The sequence below is a fragment of the Protopterus annectens genome, chromosome 6.part0 (assembly GCF_019279795.1).
Source record: "Protopterus annectens isolate FY-2018-M chromosome 6.part0, PAN1.0, whole genome shotgun sequence".
Taxonomy (NCBI): domain Eukaryota; kingdom Metazoa; phylum Chordata; order Ceratodontiformes; family Protopteridae; genus Protopterus; species Protopterus annectens.
In genome coordinates, this window is record NC_056737.1 from 1,724,253,549 (window position 1) to 1,724,275,004 (window position 21,456).

The following is a 21,456-nucleotide window of genomic DNA, read 5'->3' on the forward strand; positions in this document are numbered from 1 at the left end:
CATTGACTTTGGTTTGGAGAACTTTTGAAGCCGTATATGACATCGCCTTTTTATTGATGAAACATTATTTATATTTTTTTGTGTCATGCTGCTATGTTTGTCTGTTGGAAGTGTTCATTATGGGTATTGCCATTCACAGCGGCGTTTTCAGCTATTTGTACATTATAGATTTATTTGCAGTTTTATTCTTACAGCATCATTGAATTTATTATCGTTGTTATGATGATTTTAAGAGCACTTTATTTCATATAGTTGGTGAGATTTTTATTTTTAACATGTATGATTTTTATTAGATTTCATGTCAGTTTTGTTGTTTTTTAGTAAGCCTCACTTAGTTATATCAAGATTATTGTGTGTATATGAGATTTTTAGGACGGTATTACTTTAAATTGGAATGTTCGTTCATTGGTTGGGATGCGTGCATTGTAAATGTTTTAAAAATGGCGCCTTAACGGCGCATTACTGTTTGTCTGATGAAGCGGCTTTTTTGTGGCCGTGAAAGCGCTCACTAATAAATCATTTTCTTTTATGATATTTGGGCAGAGCTGCGTCTATTTTTTGGATTACTAGTTATTTTCATTGGAATTTGTCCAAAGCTGATGCAATAATATATTGGCGATTGTGTTTCAACTTCGTTTAAGTGCTATTGCTACTTATAGCAATGTTGTAACTGAGGATTTCTGGTGAATGAGAACCACTGAACACCGCACAGGACTTTTGAGCTCACAGCAGGGCTATTGTAAGGTTTGTGATTGAGTGACATCTACTACAGTGACTGCAATTTTTAAACGCATCATTTTGAATTTTTGGTTTGGAGTTATTGGCTCCTTACGTTTGCCATTTGAACGGGGTGGTTTTGCTATATATATATATATATATATATATACACACACACACACACACACACACACACACACACACACACACATATATATATATATATATATATATATATATATATATATATATATATATGTACACACACACACAGGTGGCTATCCTCTGAGGTAGCTGAAAGATGGCATGGTAAATATGTATATTTGTTAGTAATGATTTCAACTCTGTTATTATCCACTATCTGGTCTTTCAGCTTTAGCCGGATCGGACATTAGAATGGTACATAGAAGGTTTCTATCTTTTGGACTGCTGTATAGATGCAGTACAGCAGCAACTTGAAATATATGACTATGGTCCTTTGTCTTTTCACTTTTATATCAATCTAAAACCAGTGGGGTAAACATAAAGAAACTATCTTTTTTTCTTTTGATAGGACTAGAGAGGATGTAATTTATCATCACAAATATGGTTTAGGTACATTAGCAAGCATTTTTACTCTCAGTTATTGGTCAACTACTGTTTTGTCTACTTTGAACCTTAAGCTTTAGCAAGGTTAGACTTTCACTGTATGATTCCTTAAACCTTTTGTGTTAGTGGCAACATGGGATATATGTAAATGACTCTTTAAGGACATCAGGTGTTTCAGCTAAATGGCAATTCTGAATGTCCATGACTTTTTTCTTTTAAGTCTGTTTATGGACAAATTCAGGCCAATAAAGCCAAACCCCATTAGGTGTGGACATGCATGTTTCAGCCCTCTTATGGCGTCATACTCGGTTTAGTTTGAACCTTAAGCTTTGGATATAAATTATTTCTTCCTTGAAAGAAAAAAAAAGACACAGGGCAAGATTTCAAAGAGTTGCCATTAGTGCAAGTTTGCCCTAATTCAGAAGATTTATTTTCAGTGTAAGTAACTTACTTTGCTATAAAGCCTATCTATAAACAGATTTAGTTCAGGGCCCAGATTCCAAAACACCTGCTCTCAGTATAAGTTGTCAGTCACCCTGAGAGCAAGTCTTTTGGAATTGGGGCCTCAGTTTCTTTCCTTAGTCATGACTTTTTGTTCACTCCATCACTGGATTAAAGGCTGTGTAAAAAATCTCTAAAATGTACCTCAATGCATTTAGAACACCATAGCTTTTGGGGTTTAATGGCCTTCATACTCCTGCTTAATTAAATTATTTCCTACACACTTCCATTATTGTCCAATTTGGATATGTTCAAAGGTTGTAGGAAATGCTGCAAATAAGAAGAAGTGTGAGAAAACACAGCAAAAGTAATCTGGCTAGTATGGAGAATAATCTGGACAGGAGAAACAGAAGGGAACACTGGAGTGTGCACCAGGAGAGCAGTAGACAGTGGGGTGGCCCCTGCTATGGAACCCTTTGTCTCGGGTGCCATGTCATCTAAGGCCACCCCACACTCACACCATCCATCCATCAATAACGCCTTGTTCTCATTTTTGCAAAAGGAGTCAGGTGTCACTTTAGCAGTGAACATCTTCTAGATCCAAGGTTTACACTGTCAGGTGGTCTGCCCTGTAGTTCTTCCACACCACACACTCACACCTAATGCCAATTTAGAGTGGCCAATCCGCCTAGTACATATCTTTGGAATGTGCGAGGAAAACAGAACACCCAAAGGAAACCAACATGAACATAGGGAGGACATGCAGACTAAGTACAGAAGGTACCTCAGCCAAGCATCAAACCGGGGAACCTCTTACAGTGAAGCATCAACACTATCAGCAGCACTACTGTGCTACCCTTCACTGCATATGACATTTAAAAATTGGTGCTTCTGGGTGGGTATTACTAAAATGGGTGTTGCTACCCCTACAGGCAAGGGGTATATTTGTATTACAGAGGGGGTATGGCTTACTTGTCAGGAAATTGCAGGATGCAACTGTAGCAAATCTGGTCCTACATCTAAACTTCTCTGAAATACTTAGAATGCTGTAGCAGTGGCTTCTTATTTGCTGTCCTTTAAGTGATGATGGATCCACTTCCATTTGTGGAAGCTGGACTGCCTTATATGCTTTCTTTAAGTTTATGTATACCTTGTCCAGGATATTATCACCCCTTGTATAATGTCCACATACTGATGGTAGTATGGAAGTACTTCTTTCAGATGTACTTTATTAAATTCAGAAGCTGATACGTGTAGAAAGTTAGGATATTTCCTCTGCAGCTCACCCATGTGATTGTATAGTTTATTTAGAACCTCAGTGGTACTAGCACTAGATGGGATATACACCATTGTTACACTGACCCCATTCAGCTCCCAGGCAAGTAAAATGCTCTACATTTAATGGACAGGAACTCTAAGTTTTCACAGCGGTGTGATAGTATGATTTCACCGTTGCCACACCATCTTTTGCTAAAATAGATGCAGACTCCACCTCCTCTGGCCTTTACACACAGTGTATGTTTTCTGTCTACATGAAACAGCATAAAATTCTCTAAGTTTACTGCACTATTGTCTTGCAGCCACATCTCAGTATCAAAAATAAACACATATTTCTCACCTTGTTCTTGTTGGAGTATTCCATCTTGCTATCCAGTGATCTCACATTAGCTAGCAGTATAGTTAGTAGTATAGGCCTGTAGGGGGTTTCTTTTAACTTTACATCAATACCTGCTCTGCAAACCCTTTTCCTTGTTCCCTCACATCTCTTTCTCTTTGTTTCTTGTACAGCATATTGCAGAAACCTGTTCTAACAGTTTCATGCACTTTAGAGAGTGAAGAGTTAAAATACCCAACTGGTGCTCCTCTGTGCAAATAGTAGGCCCTAGATAGATTGCAGACTTCAAGGTAACAGACCAGCAACATGTAGATGTCAACTGTTTAATTTCTAGTAACTTCTGTCTACTGTAAGTTATTATACCTGTGATGACCATGCCCTGGCCCAGCAATCAAGGGGTCTCAATCCTCACCACTAACACCAGGGAAATCATCTCATAGAAGAGAGAAAAGGATAACTAATACACACAGTAAAGTACAATTTCCCTTAAGTGCACACAGAGATCACAGTCAGTCTAGGGTTTGTTGCTCCCTTGCTCACCATGTCCCCAGTGAGACTCCCCATTGGCACAGCTATAGGGTCCAGGTCTCAGCCTAGCTGGGCAAGCTAAAAACTCCAGTAACCTCTCTGTCCAACCAGTGCTTCATGTCCCTGCCAAGTAGCTGACATACACACACACACACACACACACACACACACACACACACACACACACACACGCACACACACGCACACACACACACACACACACACACACACACACACACACACACACACACACACACACACACACACACACACACACACACTTTGAAATAAGTATTTATACAACTTCACAGACACTCCTGGGAAAGGCTGACACAGATTCTCCAGCTGTGCCCCTTTACCCAGACCATACGGGAGTAATCCCTGCCACCAACTAGCTAATAATATCATCTACTAAAAGACCCTTAAAAGGGTGTCCAATTATTACTGTGCAATATTATTATCCAATGGTAATGTGACTATTCATTCTAGGCTTATTGGAAGGGCTTAGACAGTAATCTCTATAAATATACAATGTACTCTAAAGCATAATTTATCTCTACATAAACCAGCCACCGGTAGAAGTTTTTAAAAATATTTAATAATAAATAATTAAAGCACAAGACACCATAGCAATATCTAAGAGTTCATAGATCACACAGAAATTTAAAATAATACAGTAGGACAGGTCTGATTTCAAAGAAAAATACCTAATTAATCTTTACTAGCTTTAACTATTCCTACAAGAAGTCACAGTGCTAAAACTTACATGTGAGCTTAGGCAGAGTGCTGAGTTACATATCCAAGATCAAAATGTTCCAGTCTCTTCTGTGAAATAGTATTTAAACATTACCAACAAACATGTCTGCTGGGTCACTCCCAAAGTACATCATATTGACACTTAGGTTTTCCAAGGCAAACAAACTGCATTATTTAGCAATCTAACACCTGCTCAGAAACATACAACAATGAAAAGGATATGACATATACACTCTAGCAGAAACCAGAGCAATAAAGCACCTTCCATGTGTAAATTCTGGTCATAAACTTTAGCCTTAAAACAATGGGCATGGAACCTTCATCTAGACACACTGGAGCTGAATTCTAACATGAAAGGGTCACAACATGCTTCACTGGAGCAGTAGAGTGCAATGTTGCCACATATTTTGCAGTTCCACATTTCAAAGTATTCTTTTACACTCAAGAAACATATCTGTATTTTACATTTATTTACAAATGCCAGAATTATATATGAAATTCTATTTGACTAGGTTGTCAGCCTTCACCCATCTCAACCCCAGTTGTCACATCTCTTCCCCCCGGGGAACTCAAGCAAGTTTTTCAAGTGCCCCTTGAGAAACATTGATTGAGAGTGTCAGGTCTATCTGGTTGTACCTCACCCCATTCCCTGTCTTGAGAGCCCATCTGCATTGGCATTGCTACTCCACACTGCGGTTCTGCACTGACATATCATATGCTTTCAACCCCAGACTCCATCTTAGCAACTTGGCATTTTGCTGACTAGCTCTGTTTAACCATGTTAGAGGGTTGTGATCTGTCATCACAGGGAATTTTCTTCCATACAGATAAGGTTGATGTTTTTGTAGTGCCCACACGATGGCTAGACATTCCTTTTCTACCGCTGCATAGCATTCCTCCCTGGGTTGGAGCCTGTGACTGAGATAAACCACTGGGTGCTCTTCTTCTTCTGAAGAAATCTGGCTAAGTACAGCCCCCACACCATAGTTTGAAGCATCCACCTGCACAACAAATTCTTTGCTATAGTCTGGACTGGCTAATACAAGGGGTCTTCCCAAAGCTTCCTTAAGCTTCTGAAATGCCTGCTGACATGCTGGGGTCCACACTACTTTATCTGGCCTGTCCTTTCTTGTCAGGTCTGTGAGGGGAGAAGCTATGGTACTATAATTGGGAACAAACTTTCTGTAGTACCCTGCTGTCCCCAAGAATGCCCTCACCTGCTTTTTGGTAATAGGTGCAGTCCATGCCTGAATAGCTTCCTTTGAATTTTGAATAGTCTGAAGAAGCGTTCTGAGCAACGGGAAAGCACTTACTGTTTTTTTCGTTAAATATTAAAGTGTGCTGTTCTGTCTGTTAAGCCAGTGGTGAGCCTTGGAGTTATTTATACGTTTATAACAGAATACAGTTCGTCATCATTTTATCACATGAAGAGGCAATACATATTTAAGGTTTTGAGAAATGATGCATGATCTATAGTACTGAATGCCTTGAAGAGGTCTAGAAAGATTCATTAAACAATTCAGCCATAATCTAATTGAACACCAATATACTGTATAATATCTACTGAGGAAGCATCATAAATTGGGTAAGCCTGAAACTGCGTTTTAAATTTGTGATACGATTATGTTTGATTCGACATTGAAAGTATCATGAATAAATTTGTTTTTGCAGAAGATGTTTTGATATGAGAGAGAAGATAGCACTTGCTGAGTACACTTGTTGCCCTTGTTTATGTATAAAGGGTTCTCTGTTGCATGTTCAAGGCCTGTAATTGTTATCTTGAAATTTAAGTGCTATTACATGGAAACATACTAACTCCAGAATTGCTGTATGTTAATGTATTCCTTCTTCTCAAAGGTAGATTGATTTCAGAGTTAGTATATAAGTTTCATGGTGTGAGAAATGCAGCCTCCCCCATAAAGGAGTATGCAGGGGTGGGATTGTCTCTTGCAGAATGCAAAAATGCATGCTTTTTAGGTGTAGTGTTGAATCTCATACCTTGCTGGTATGGTCTAAGGATTTAACTTACTTTTTTCTGAGTTTCAAGACTCACAGTAAAGACTCTTAAATTACAAGTACAATGCCAAGTATAGCTGCAATAAGTGCCTTTTCAGTAATACAAGGAATAAGGCTATCTTTGATAAATCTGTTAATTAATGCCGAAGCTAGGTGAGCAGTAACTCGTGCTGAAATTGTTAATAATTCATGGCACAGGTCACCAACTGAAGTTAAATGTTTGTTCCTGCTTACAATGCAATTAATACGTAAAAGTGGATAAGATTGTGTACAGGATGAAGACTGGACATTCATATTTATTCCGTTGACTAGGTGCTAGGGTCTTTTGTGCTATATCACTAGAAAAGCTGACCAAGACTCTACATATTTAAACTATGAAATAGAACCCAGCTGTGTCTGTTGTGACACAGAAATTAGAACAGGTCAATTAAGGTTAATTACCTGCAAACTGGGGGTGGAGCTATGAACTAAACCTTCTGTTTAAGGGGTAAAATAAAACATTCCAAGGCTTTACTAGAAAAGTGCATGTAGTCTGCCACAACTTGCTGTGATGGAAAGGTTAGTTTGTTTTAGCTTTCTTGTATTTTGTGTTGCTTTATGGCCTTCTTCTGTTTTGTATATTGTAATTCTTTTCTTTACACTGTGTTTTATTTGTATTCTGCTTTAAACTGCATATTTAAACTAGGAAAGAGACCACAGCTCACTATATTCAATAGAACCAGAATACAAAGTGCCCACCCCTTCCAATCTATCTTGCTCTTTTAAAATTTATGGCTTTCCATGTAGATAGCTAAAGCTTAAGTTACCCTCTCTTTCATATCTAATTGCTTAGTGCACACTGCAGCTCTGAGGATATTAACCCATTTTTCCATCTTACTTTTAAAATCTGCAGCATCTACTCCAAGACCATCAATTACTGGAGAGCCCACATTCTGCCTCTCAGTAGTCATCTCAGATTAGTGTTTTGCTCCAGGTGGGAGAAGGATAATAGGAATATTATTTCCTGGAGACTGCTGATCAACAAAAAGCCTAATAACTGCTTCATAGGTGCCAGTTTGGAATTTGTGATTATATTTTGCTCCTGATGAGAGAAGGAGCAGAGTGCATAGACTCCTGAGTCTTTCTAGTTGGGAAGTGAGTGTCTGTGCTTCACCTTCCTGATTGGTCTGGTTACTATTCAAGATATCTACCAGGAAAAGGATACGACAAGCCTATAGACCCTTATATCATCTGGGACTAACCTATAGCTCATCAAACAGGCTGTGTCCTGCTTCTCATCTTGGGACTGTTGCTACTGTTTTGTATCTGGTGAAAGAAGACGCAAAGCAGCATTATATCCCAACAGAGTGAAGCTGTGGTGAGAACACTAATAGTAGTCAGGCAGTAGCAATGCAGGTGATTTCCCCCTCTTTTCATCATTCCTGACAAGCAACTTCTTTCTTTTCAGTAAGTACTGCTTGATTTGCCCATGTCCTACAGCTAACAACTAACCACCAATCTTCTTTGCCTTGTCTATCACCTCTCATCTTCTCTGTACACTCCCAACCTCCTGCTAACTTATCCATCCTTCACCCCCTTTTCACACCCCTTTCCCTGTAACCCTTTTCCCCAACATAATATCTCGCACTATCTCCCTAGCAACCTATTTTCACATTTAATCATTATTTTTACTTCCACTTTTTTCTCCTCTCACTCACACTTTTTCTTTCTTAACTCTTCTGTCCTCTCCAAAACATTTAAATGCAATATGCTTCTCAAATGACATACTCCAATACACTAACTAATGTGTACATTATATCTTATGATACATTAACTTTTATGCCTAAGGTATTTAATTTAAATTTGTACATACTAATCATCCTAGTGTACCACCTATGTCTATCCAATGCAATTTATGAGTTCTTTTTTTTTCTGAAAGCTTTTTTTATTTTTCAAATGCATTTGAATGAATTCCATAGTATTTATATATAACATCTTTTATAGCAATGTACACTACTTACATTAGTCTGACACTATAACATATCTTAATGTATACAGTAACTTTATAAGTATGTCCAATCCACATTTTATGCTCAACTCCTGAGAGACTTGCTTGGCTACAAACATCTGCATTAGAAGCTGAAGCTAAGTGAAACTGGCAGTAGTGAATTTAATATTCTGTTAAGTACAAACCTGCAGTTTTAAAAGTACTGTATTTTCATTTTTTCTGTTTCCTAATTGTGTGTTTCTGAACAGTGTGCTCTGTATCTGTTTGCTATAGAGGGGGTGGTGTTATCACCTCTTTGTTATCTGATATTTACTAGCCTAGAGGGATTCCTCCGTACTTTAAGTGCTAGACACAAAGTTTGAGAAATCATTTTATGCTCAACTCCTGAGAGATTTGCTTAGCTACAAACATCTGCATAACAAACTGAAGCTAAGTGAAACTTGCAGTAGTGCATTTAATATTCTGTTAAGTACAAACTTGCAGTTTTAAAAGTACTGTATTTTCATTTTTTCTGTTTCCTAATTGTGTGTTTCTGAACAGTGTGCTCTTGTGTCTCTCTGCAGTTAGTTTCCCACCGTCCCTCCCTGTTCTTGTGTTGGTATCAGTGTTGCTGGCTCTGGAATTGCCCACCCCTCCTATAAGTCTGTATTAGAACACTCCTCCTGGGTCCATCTCATCTGCTCACTTAGCCAAGTACAGTGAGATCATATTCTGAGTCTACTGTTCACTCTACTTAATACAGAGAGTAGATTTGAGAAGACCCAAAAAAATTAATTTGCTTTTACTGTATTTGTCTTTCTTCCTACTTTATTTTGCTTTTCTTAAAAGTACTCAGTTTAATTATTTTGCTGCATTTATTACTAATGGTAGTAGTCTGATTCAATTGTAACTGCTATTCTAAGTCTTTTGTTTTAAGCACTTGGGCTTCATACAGGCTGTTTTACATTAAGAAGGCTTGTGGTTTGCACTGTTGTGGCAGGACAGGTAGCTTACACCCTTCTAAGCTGGGAATTGCCAGTGTCTGCTATTCTAAAAGTGTATTAGTTCTGGCTTAAGCACTTGGGCTTCAGGCCAGTTATTCTACATTAAGAAGGTTTGTGGTCTGCACTCTTGTGGGAGGAGAAGCTGGATTCTGCCCTTCTGAGCTTGGAATATCTGGTCACAGGCTTATTGTGCCTGCTTATTTGAACTGTTTCTTTCTGAAATTGGTGCGGCTTGTTGCTGTAGCATAGACCAGATTCAGACCTGCTGAATCTAGCTTTGTTTATAGGTTCATAGGTTCATACTAGGCTATCTGCCCTAGGGCATTTGTAAGCCTAGCCAGAGTGTGTTAAGCTTTCGCCACCCATTTTAAATGAATTTTGCTATGCCCTTTTTCAAGGTTAGTATACTGTGCCTCTGTCTAACAGTGACACAGAAGTGATACCCGGGGTAAACCTACGATCTCCCATCCACTCATCAAGATTCCTCTTGAATGGAGTCAATGAGGGACTCTGCCTAACCTGGACTGGGATTTTATTCCAGAGTGAAGGGAGCCTCTGGGTTATGAATCTGTCCCTCCAGCATGTCCTATTTATTTCAGTACTGAGGTTCAAGTCTCTTGAGCACGTAGCTAGATGGGATTTGGATTTTCTGAGGTGCAGCATGTCCATTAATTCTGGGTTGGACATGGCTTTATACATCAGGCACAGATCACCTCTGAGCAGGCAGTGTGCCACTGAGTAGAGCTGGAGTTTCTTTAACCGGGCAGCATATGGCATCTGTTTGAGCCCTTTGATCCACTTGGTGAGGTACTTTTGGGGTCTTTCCAGTTGCTGCAGGTGTCTGGTAAGGTACATCCCAAAAGGGGCATTGTACTCAATTATGGGCCTGATGAGGGATGAGTAAAGAGGCACGATGACCTCCGCTGATCTAGATGTGAATCCCTTCATGATTATGTGGGCTATATAAAATGTTTTTCTAACCACTTTGGCCAAGTGGTTTTCAAATGAGAGATTGCTATCAACTTGGGTCCCCAGGTCCCTAATTACCTCTTCCGTACTTAATGGATTACCACCTATGTGGTAATTTGTAGGCACTCTGTTTTTGCCAAAGGGGATGACTATACACTTTTTGGCATTTAGCTTGAGGCCGTGGCTCTGGCACCAGTTGTCTGTTTCTATGAGGCCCATTTGTAGGATGTTTGTGTCAGCTGGAGAGTCGATTATGCCACCTAGTTTGCAGTCATCAGCGAACTTGGTCAGCCACAGTCCTTCCGTGTTGGCCTGTACCTCCGAGAAATATATACCGAACAAGAGAGGTCCCAGGACTGAGCCTTGTGGGATGCCACTTGTAACTGGTTTGGAGTCTGACATGGCTCCAGCAATTCTAACCCTGTGGGTTCTGTCCTTGAGCCAGTTTGCAACCCATCTAGTGACATAGGGGTTTATATTTAAGCGGGTGAGCTTATCTATAATGCCCAAGTGGGGTATTGTATCGAAGGCTTTTGCAAGGTTCAGGTAGGCTGTGTGAACCACTTTCCCCTCATCAATGGCCTTCGTAACTGTTTCAAAGAAATCGACCAGGTTTAAGAGGCAGGATCTGCCCTTAACAAAGCTGAACTTGGCAGAATCCAATGTCTGTAGGTCCCCAATATCTTTATTTATGAGGTCCATGATGATTCTTTCCATAGCTTTGCAGACCAAGCTAGTCAGGCTTATGGGGCGATAGTTTCCAGGATCCGTTGAGGCACCACCTTTGTGGAGAGGGACCACTGTTGCTGTACGCAACTCTTTGGGTACATATCCTGTAGTAAGGCTGAGATTGAACAGTAGTTTCATGTTTAGGTTTAGCTCTTCTTGGAATTCATGTAGGACGCAGCCTGGGACACCGTCTGGTCCCATTTGATGCTGTGTTTTTGCTTTGGAGAGGGCAGCTCTTACCTGAGCATCTGAGATGTCAGGGGGGCAGCACTCTGCTGGGATAGATATTTGCCCTTTTGGTGGCGAGGGGGGGGAGAAGTTTGCGCTGAACCTGTCAGCTAGGATGTTGGCAATGTCTGTGGGTTTGGTGTATTTTTTTGTCATTTTGGACTAATTCTGAGCATATCTGGGAATTCCCACCCAGGTTCATAACATAACTAAAGAAAGCCTTGTGATTATCCTTAGTGTCCTGTGCAATTTTTCTCTTGAAGCTGGCCTTAGACGATTTTATGAGTGCCCATAGTTTTTTGCTAATACTGATCAGAGATGCCTTCCCTTTTTGGGATTTTGCTCTATCATGTAGTAGCTTCCTTCTTCTATTGTATAGTTTGTTTATGGCTGGGGTCCACCAGACAGGACGCCTGCCTTTGGAGGATTGGGTCTTGGTTTTATTTGGGATTGCATGATGTATGCATTCCTGAAGGTGTTCACAGAATGCGTTTATAAAGGATTCTGCGGTCTGGGCTGTAATTTCCACAGGCCCGGGGGCTTTGAAGGATTCCACCTCAGTTTTGAGGAGTGTGAAATTTGCTTTAGAGAAGTTTTTCACTGTGGTTTTCTGGGCAGGGGGTGGGGTCGGGATGTGAATATCCAGCGAGATTAGTTTATGGTCTGATCTTACCAGTGAGGGATACACTTCTGTTCTGGAGCATAGAGCCCCCATGTTGGTGATGATCAGGTCCAGTATATTTTCCTCTCTTGTGGGAGTGATAACAACTTGTTCCATAGCATTTGAGTTTATAAATTCTAGGAAGCTTTGGGCTAGGGTGTTGGAGCTAGAATAATGCTCCCAGTCTATGTTTGGGTAGTTGAAGTCACCCAATATAATGGTGTATGGAGAGACCTTCATATTTTCCAGTGTTCTCAGGAAGGCTGAGTGGGGTTCCTTGGTTTGGGAGGGTGGTCTGTAGCAGGCTATAAACTGGAAGGCAGTTTTACCCACTGTTAGTTGCACATGGATAGTCTCTGATGCTTCATGCTGTGCCATCAACTTGGAGGTGTGGGTATCTTTGACGAATATTGATACCCCCCCTCCTTTTGTGGTTCGGTCCAAGTTTTGGGGCCGAAAAGCATGGTATGAGGTATAACCTGGTAGTGCTGGGGTGCTCTTCAGCACTGATCCAGGCCATCTTTTTTGGAGAAGGTTCCCCTGCACCCTAGAAAGCAGGGGTTTGCAGTTACAACTTGTCTGATTGAAGACTGCTGGAACAGGACTCAGTTTTGAGCTTTTTTCCTGGTTAATTGGGCAACTTGTTTAAATCAGTTTTTTCATTTTCTATTGTTATTTATATATATATATATATATATATATATATATATATATATATATATATATATATATATATATATATATATATATAAGCTCTCTCAACCCAAGATTGGATCTGACAGTCAAGAGGAGAAGGGAAATACTTGCATCACACCACCAGTCTCACATAAACCCATTAAAGCAGCACTAGAAGAAAAGACACATAAATACATGAAAACATACTTGGAGGCTCTAAATAAAAATCTGCAAAACCAACAGAGACCTCCAAAGCAAACATCCAAGTAACCTCCACCCCCCAACACAAACCATGAAACATATACTTCACAAAACCAGTGTGCCATGCAATCACAGTCCTTAAGGCAAAAAAACATACCCAACATACTAGTAATAGGTGACTCTATATTCAGGCACACTGACACACCACTCATTAGGCTGAATAAAAAGAAGGTTACTGTTAGCTGCCTGTCAGGCGCCAGGATCCACCACATAACACAAGCACTCAGGTCACTACTGAACAAGTACAAATATGACTCTGAGTCGTACCTCTCTGGACTACATGAAAAGAGACATGGAAGAGCTCTCTGATTAGGTAGCCCAGGCTGGTATAACCCTGACCCTGAGTAGCATCCTGCCCTCACCAAGAATGATACCATGGTATAAAGAAAAAATTCTCAATTTCAACAATTGGCTAAGTTTCTGGTGTCATTCAAAGGGGATCCAGTGTCTGTCCAGCTGGGTCGACATGCTCGACAAGCCACACTGCTTCACTAGAGATGGCTTGCACCTGTCACCCTTGGGCTTTCGAATACTGGCCAAGGATCTTGCCACCCCCATAGTGACTTTTTTTAGGTAAGGCTCAAAAGAAAAACCTACCACCATAAATAGCACAAGTAACAAAAAACTGAGGTGGAAAGTTTCAAAGCCCCTATGCTCAAGGATAACGCTGTGCAAGCTGCAAAATTCTTTAATAATGCATTCTATGGACACCTACAAGAATGCATGGATCATGGCATCCGAAGCAAAACCAAGACTCACTCCTCCAAGAAAAGGAAACCAGTCCGGTAGACTCCTGCCATAAACAAGCTACACAATAGAAGGTGGAAACTAGTACAGAAAAGAGTAAAATCCCAAGAACGGAAGACATCCCTCATCAGTATCAGCATGAAAATATGATCCCTCATAAAATCATCCAAGGCGAGCTTTGAAAGAAAAATTGCCAAGGACTCCAAAGATAACCACAAGGCATTCTTTGGCTATGTCAAGAATCTAAGTGGCAATGCTCAGATCTGCTCAGAGTTAGTGCAGAATGGCACAAAATACACTGAACCAACCAATATTGCCAACATCCTGGCAGACAGGTTCAGCGCAAATATCACCCCCTCTCATCCCCAAGAGGGCCCATAACCATACCAGAAGAATGTAGAGTCACTGAAATCGAAAACACTCAAGTTAAAACAGCCCTCTCCAAAGCCAAAAACACAGCATTAGTGGGACTGGGTGGTGTCCCAGGCTGCATCCTACATGAGCTCAAAAACAAACTAACCCCTCACCTAAACACACTGTTCAAACTCAGCATCTCCACAGGCTACATGCCCATAGAGTGGCGCACGGCAGTGGTTATTCCACTCCACAAAGGTGGAGCCACAGCAGACCCCGGGAACTATCACCCTATAAGCCTGACTAACTTGGTCTGCAAGGCTATGGAGCGCATCATCATGGAACTCATTAACAGAGACATTGGGAACCTTCAAACACTGGACCCTACCCAGTTCGGCTTTGTTAAGGGCAGATCATGTCTCCTAAACCTGGTGGACTTCTTTGAGACAGTTACCAAGACTATAGATGAGGGAAAGGTGGTACACACAGCCTACCTAGACCTCGCAAAGGCCTTCAACACCATTCCCCATTCTAGTATTATAGACAAGCTCACCAGCCTGAACATAAACCCCTACATCACAAGATGGGTTGCCAACTGACTCACAGGCAGAACTCACATGGTGAGAATTGAGGGAGCTAGGTCCGACTCTAAATCAGTTACAAGTAGAGTTCCCCAGGGCTCAGTCCTAGGACCCCTCCTGTTCGGCATATACTTCTCAGAGGTACAGGAGAACTATGGCTGACCAAGTTCACAGACAACTGCAAACTAGGGGCTACAATTGACTCTCCGGCTGACACAGACATCCTCCAAAAGGGACTCACTGAGATGGATCCCTGGTGTCAAAATCATGACCTCAAGCTAAATGCCAAAAAGTGCATAGTCATCCCCTTTGGAAAAAAACAAAGTACCCATAAACCACCACATAGATTGTAGTCCCCTAAATATGGAAGACATAATAAGGGATCTGGGGACCCCAGCAGATAGTAATCTCACCTTTGATAATCACATTGCTAAAGTGGTTAGAAAATACTTCTACGTGGCCCACCTAATCACAAAAGGGTTCGCATCCAGATCAAAAGAGGTCATTGTGCCCCTCTACTCATCACTCATTAGACCCATCATAGAGTACAACACCCCATTTGGGATGTACCTTACAAGACACCTGCAACAGCTGGAAAGACCACAGAAGTACCTCACCAAGAGGATCACTGGCCTCAAACAGATGCCCTATGCAGCTCGACTGAAGAAATTACAGCTGTACTCGGTTGCATATCGCCTACTCAGAGGTGATCTCAGCCTGACATACAAGACCATGTCCAACCTAGAATTGATGGACATGCTTCACCTAAAAAAAACCTTATCCCCATGAGCCACATGCTCTAGGGATCTAAACCTCACCACAACAATAAATAGGACATGCTGGAGGGATAGATTCCTGTCCCAGAGACTTCCCATGCTTTGGAACAAGATCCCAATCTACATTAGGCAGAGCTCCTCACTAACACTCTTCAAAAGAACTCTTTACATGTGGATGGGAAACAGAAAGTTTTCCTCGGGTATCACTTCAGTGGCTCTGCTGGACAGAGCACAGGGAACTAATCTAAGAAGGTGGCGAAAGCCAACACATTCTGGCTAGGCTTATAAATGACTTTGGGCAGATAGCCTAGTACTTACCTATGAACCTATGAACCTATTATCAGAGTGTCTGATCAATTATTGTATAGTGTCAATCAATGACAAGACTTTTCCCCAAGGGTTGTTGATAAATGTCTTTGGATAAATTATTAGTTCTTTAATTTTAATTTCCAACAATACTGTGGTCTTCAGTAGGGTGTAGAAATCTTCCAAAGTTGGTATTGTGTTTGTATTCCACATTCTTGTTATACACTTTCTTGAAATTGCAAGTATAGTCCATAATAAATACATGTTTGACCTATTCAAATGTGGACATTTGTTCACATTTAATAATACAAGAGCTTTAGTTAAATAAAATGATTCATTAAATAAAGCTTCTAAAAAGTTATTAATAACATTCCAAAATGGCTTAATTTTAACACAATCAAAAAAAATGTGATTCTAATCTGCATATTCCTTTTATGAAAGAACTAATTTTTCTGATTCTATCTGGGGTTAAGAATGCTCTGTGCAAGCATTTCCAATTAAAAAAATTCCAGTATTGTGTAAAGGATGTATATTGTATCGATAATAAGATATTTGTTGTAATATCTTCAGTTAACTGTATTGAGTGTCCTTTTGTTACATATTTCCAATATGAGGTTGTGGGTGTTGTTTTATAGTTTATCAATATTTTGTAAAATTTTGAAATACTGTTTCCTATGTCAAAGTCATTATATATGATTTCATATATGTATTTCGTAAATTTAGGTATTTCTTTAAATGAAGAATTGTTAATTATTCTACTTAAATCTTGAGAATATGACAGAATACTCTGTAAAGTTATCCAGTCCTGTTGTGGAATTTTGTATGTTGTTTTTATAACTTGCACATCTAAAACTTATAGCTCTTTGATACATTGGAGGCAACAAACAAATTATTTCTGTTCCCAGGAATTAATAATTCCTCTATATATTTTATGTTGAAAGTTCTTTGTAACTATAAATAAAAGATCAAACCAGGTTTTTTAATCTATATTTGCATTAATAATTTTCCTAAATGAGTCAATGTAATAATTAATCATATGAGTTTTAGTGGGTTTAGTTATGTTATATTGCATACTAATACATATGTGCCATGGCAAATTGTTTTTATCTGTTATTTGAAATTTTTTTTGTAAATAGAATTCATTTGTTGATATTACAGTTAGTAATTCTTTGTGATTTGCAGAGTAAATTGGACTTATCCAATCTGAGATTGTTTTAGAGATTTATGCTTTTATATATGTTTCTATATCAGGAAAGTTTAATCCTCCCTGTTTCCATGGTCTGATATGATGCATTAAAGCTATTCTGTTTCTTTTGGGAAACCATAAAAATTGTATTAGGCATGAATTTATTTCTTTAAGTGTATTTGTTTCTGACACAGCTGTATTTCCAAGGCTATATATAAGATCTTGGGCAGTAAAACCATTTTTATTAAGTGTAGTCTATCTTCAAATGTTAATATTATTTTGTTCCATTTTTCCACAGAGATTTTAATTGTATTGATTATATTTTTGTAGTTTTTTAGAGACTAAGTCATTATTATCCTTGGATAACTCAATTCCTAGATATTTTAAGGTAGATTCTTGTTTCCCTTTGATGTGATCCCCCTTAGTCTATAGTTCTTTTTTTTTTATTTAAAAATTTTGATTTTGATTTATTGAAATGGAGTCCTGAAGTCATGTGAAACCTGCCAATTAATATATCAAATTTTTCTAAAGTCTCTTTTGTATTAGATAATGTTAGTAATATTTCATCAGCAAATAGCATTACTTTAAAATTGTATTGTTCATAAACATCTACTCCTTTGATTATTATATTGTTGCAAATTGAATCTGCCAATATTTCAATATCCAGAGCAGATAGAATCAGTGACATAGGACATCCTTGTTAGTGCCTTTTGATATATATATATATATATATATATATATATATATATATAGATTCAGAGGTAAAAGGACCTAACTTGGCATACACTAAATTATTTGTATATATATTCTTTAGGAGATGAACAAAGGATACAGGAAATTCAAAAGGAATTAGGATTTAGGGAATCAAAGGCTTTCTCTATATCTAAGCCAATTATGAATGTTTCTTTGTTTTCTTTATTAACATAATCTATAAGAGAAATTATCCTTGTAATGTTGTCATGTGTGTGTCTATGATATATAAATCCAGTTTGATCATTATTTTTTGTTTTGGATAGTGGTATTTTCATTCTATTAGTTAATATTGTCATGAATATCTTATAGTCATTATTTAATAATGATATAGGTCTGTATGAGGTACAGAGATTTGGGTATTTGTTTTCCTTTAGGATTGGTGTGATTAAGGAATATCTCCAAGAGGGTGGTATTAAAGCTTGTGACTGAATTTTCTAATATAGTTTTGTGGAACGAAGAGGGGTAGTATCTTTGAAGGAAAATGTGTATATATTTCCATAATTATGCCATCTATATATGGAGTTTTATTATTTTTACCCTCTTTTATTATATCTGTAGTTTCTTTGTAGGATATGGGCACTTGCAGATCTAGTTAATTTTTCTGGTATTTCTTTTTATATTAGAACATTTTTCATCTAGATTTAATTGATCGATACATATATTTTCTTTTTGGAAATGTTCCATATAATGATTTCTGTAGGCATCAAGAATGTCACCTATATCCGAGATACTTTTCCCTTTCTTTTCATGGAAGATACTTATACTGTTATTAGCTTTTGACTGTATTTTGATTCTTGTGGATAAATTATGTAGATATTTGGTTGAAGTGGCCAAGGTATTAATTTTTAGTTTTTCTAAAGTTAAACTATTTTTTTGTGTTAAAATTTCATTGTATTTATTGTTTAATACTTCTGCTTTCTTTTTCATCTCCAAATGAATTTGATTTTTTTCAGCTTTTACTGACAGAAGTTTGGATTGTAGATCTAATAATTCAGAATCCCATTCTCTGATTTTTTTTTATACCAAGTTAGGGTTTTACCATATATATATATATATATATATATATATATATATATATATATATATATATATATATATATATATATAAGCTTTTAATGAGTCCCATATAAATATTTTATTTATCTCAATGTGGTAATTAATATCGAAGAAGAAAAACTGTAATTCAGATAAAAAACAGGGTTTGAAGTCTTTAATTTTAGTTATATATGCTGGAATTCTGGATTTAAAGATTAACAGTTTGCACCAATTTTGAAGTTTTAGTATCAGTGAATTGTGGTCTGAAAGGGGCAGGGAGTGATTGAGAAATTAATGATTTTAGAGTGTAAATCATGGGCAGCAAATATTTTATCTATTCTAGTCTGGGTTCAAATCTGTGCTCTTGATGGGAAAAGAACAAAGATTTATCCTCTTTAAATTTAAAAGTATCTACAAGATGAACTGATTCTATTCACTTTTAAAAGCTTTTGATATAGAAGATGTATGCAGTGGTCTTTTATTTGTAATTTCAGAAGTAGCATATACATATATATATATATATATATATATATATATATATATATTCTTGAAGGTAGATTAGGCAGAATTCTATACAATACAAATATCTACTTATTTTATAAGCAATTAATATTTACATGAAAGATAGATGACAAGCAATTCAATCATGGTAAAGTAGGATGTAACATATATGAAACCTCAGTAAAAGATTATAGCACACATTTATTTAACATATTCACCCTTACTGATGCAGTCTTTCAAAACTTATTACTTAATAAAAATAGATGGTAATATTTATACATAATGTTTATAATACAATGTATTTTACTGGATATATCAGAAGTTATATTTCATTGTTTGCTAGCATTTAAGTCATCACTTTGTTTTTGCTTACTTAAAGCATCAGTTTGTTTTATGTGAACATTGATGAAATTTAGTGCATTTTAATTGTCAGTGATTTAATTTAATTTAATTGTCCTACATATAAGGATTTTCATATCTGTCATTTCTTATTATAAAATGAGTGAAATTATAGGTTAAAAACAATTTCACTTATTGTGATTAATGATTACAAGTTCCCTTTCCATATTCATAAATTGCCATTTTATGGTATATACCGAAAGTTTTTAGATTTAAATGGTAACATTCTATTTTGTATAATCAGCAAAGGTTAAACTGAGTGATTATTGTCAATTTAATACTATTTGCTCAGAATGTGATTGCTACATTCTGTGACATTTCTTTGTCAGTTTGATATCATATATAAAACAGTAGTTTCGTTGGTAATAGCTTAAGTATTATGTATGGTCAAGATGGGTTACAAAACCACAATTCAAGTTAAAGCAATTATATGACTTGTTATGCACATTTACTTATATGAAAAAATCATCATGCTTCCCCTTGATGTTCAATATAGTGTATGTCATTTATGACAAGTTAAAACAGTAGTCTTATTATACACAAGCCCATGTTATTAAACTGAATGTCTGTTGTCATTTTAATACTATTTGTTCAGAATATGATTGTTACATTCTGTGACATTTCAAGTTCAGGCTTCTATTGTTTCTCTTGAACAGCTGTGTCAGTTTGATGTCATGTATAAAACATTAGTTACTTTGGTAACTGCTTAAGTATTATGTATGGTCAAGATGGGTTACAAAAACTACAATTCAAGTTAAAGCAATTACATGACTTGTTATGCATATTTACTTATATAAGAAAATCATCATGCTTCCCCATGATGTTCAATGTAGTGTATGTCATTTATGACAAGTTAAGACAGTAGTGTTATTATACACAAGCCCATGTTATTAAATCTTGTCTTTAATATCTAAATTCATCAAACTGCTTCATTTTATATGTCAGTTATATATTTTATGTTTAGATTTACTAAAATCATACATTACATAACTATTGTGTGGGTTTTTTTTTTTTGGCTGTTGCTTAGTTATTTGAGGGACCACAAGCTGTAATACTTATTCTTATTATTAGCTTCTTCTAAGTATGTTTATACAGTCCATAGACTTTAAATTATCAGACCCTTCTAGTTTCTTATTTGTTATAAGTATATTTCCAGCCTTACATACACACATATCAGTACTTCAAGAACTGGCAACAATGCCCATCCAGTTTTGCCACAATACCATTCACTAGTTCATGTGGTATGTGTCCAGGCTGTTCTTAAAATATCCAAACCAATATTTGTCCTGTCCCATTTTACCAGCCTGTTCCATGCAGTGGTCACTCTGCCAGTGAACCACTCAACACACCTTCCATTCACACAGATAATTCCATGAAGGAAATCTGATGACTCTCTAGACTTCCTGGTAACCCTAAATACCCCTGGAATCAGCTATCCCCATATGCCCAACATGTCAGAGCAAGCTCACCTCCCAGACCACTGGAAAGTATACTGCACAAGACCAAGTGCTCTTAGTCTTTCACAATAACTCGGACTTCCACTCTTATGTAATACATTTTAAATATAAAATTGTGCTTATTATGTATTTAGTTATTTTTTTTTATCAAGAATCAACTTAATGAGTTAAACAAAGTGTTGAGAGACCATCAATAAGTGTACATGT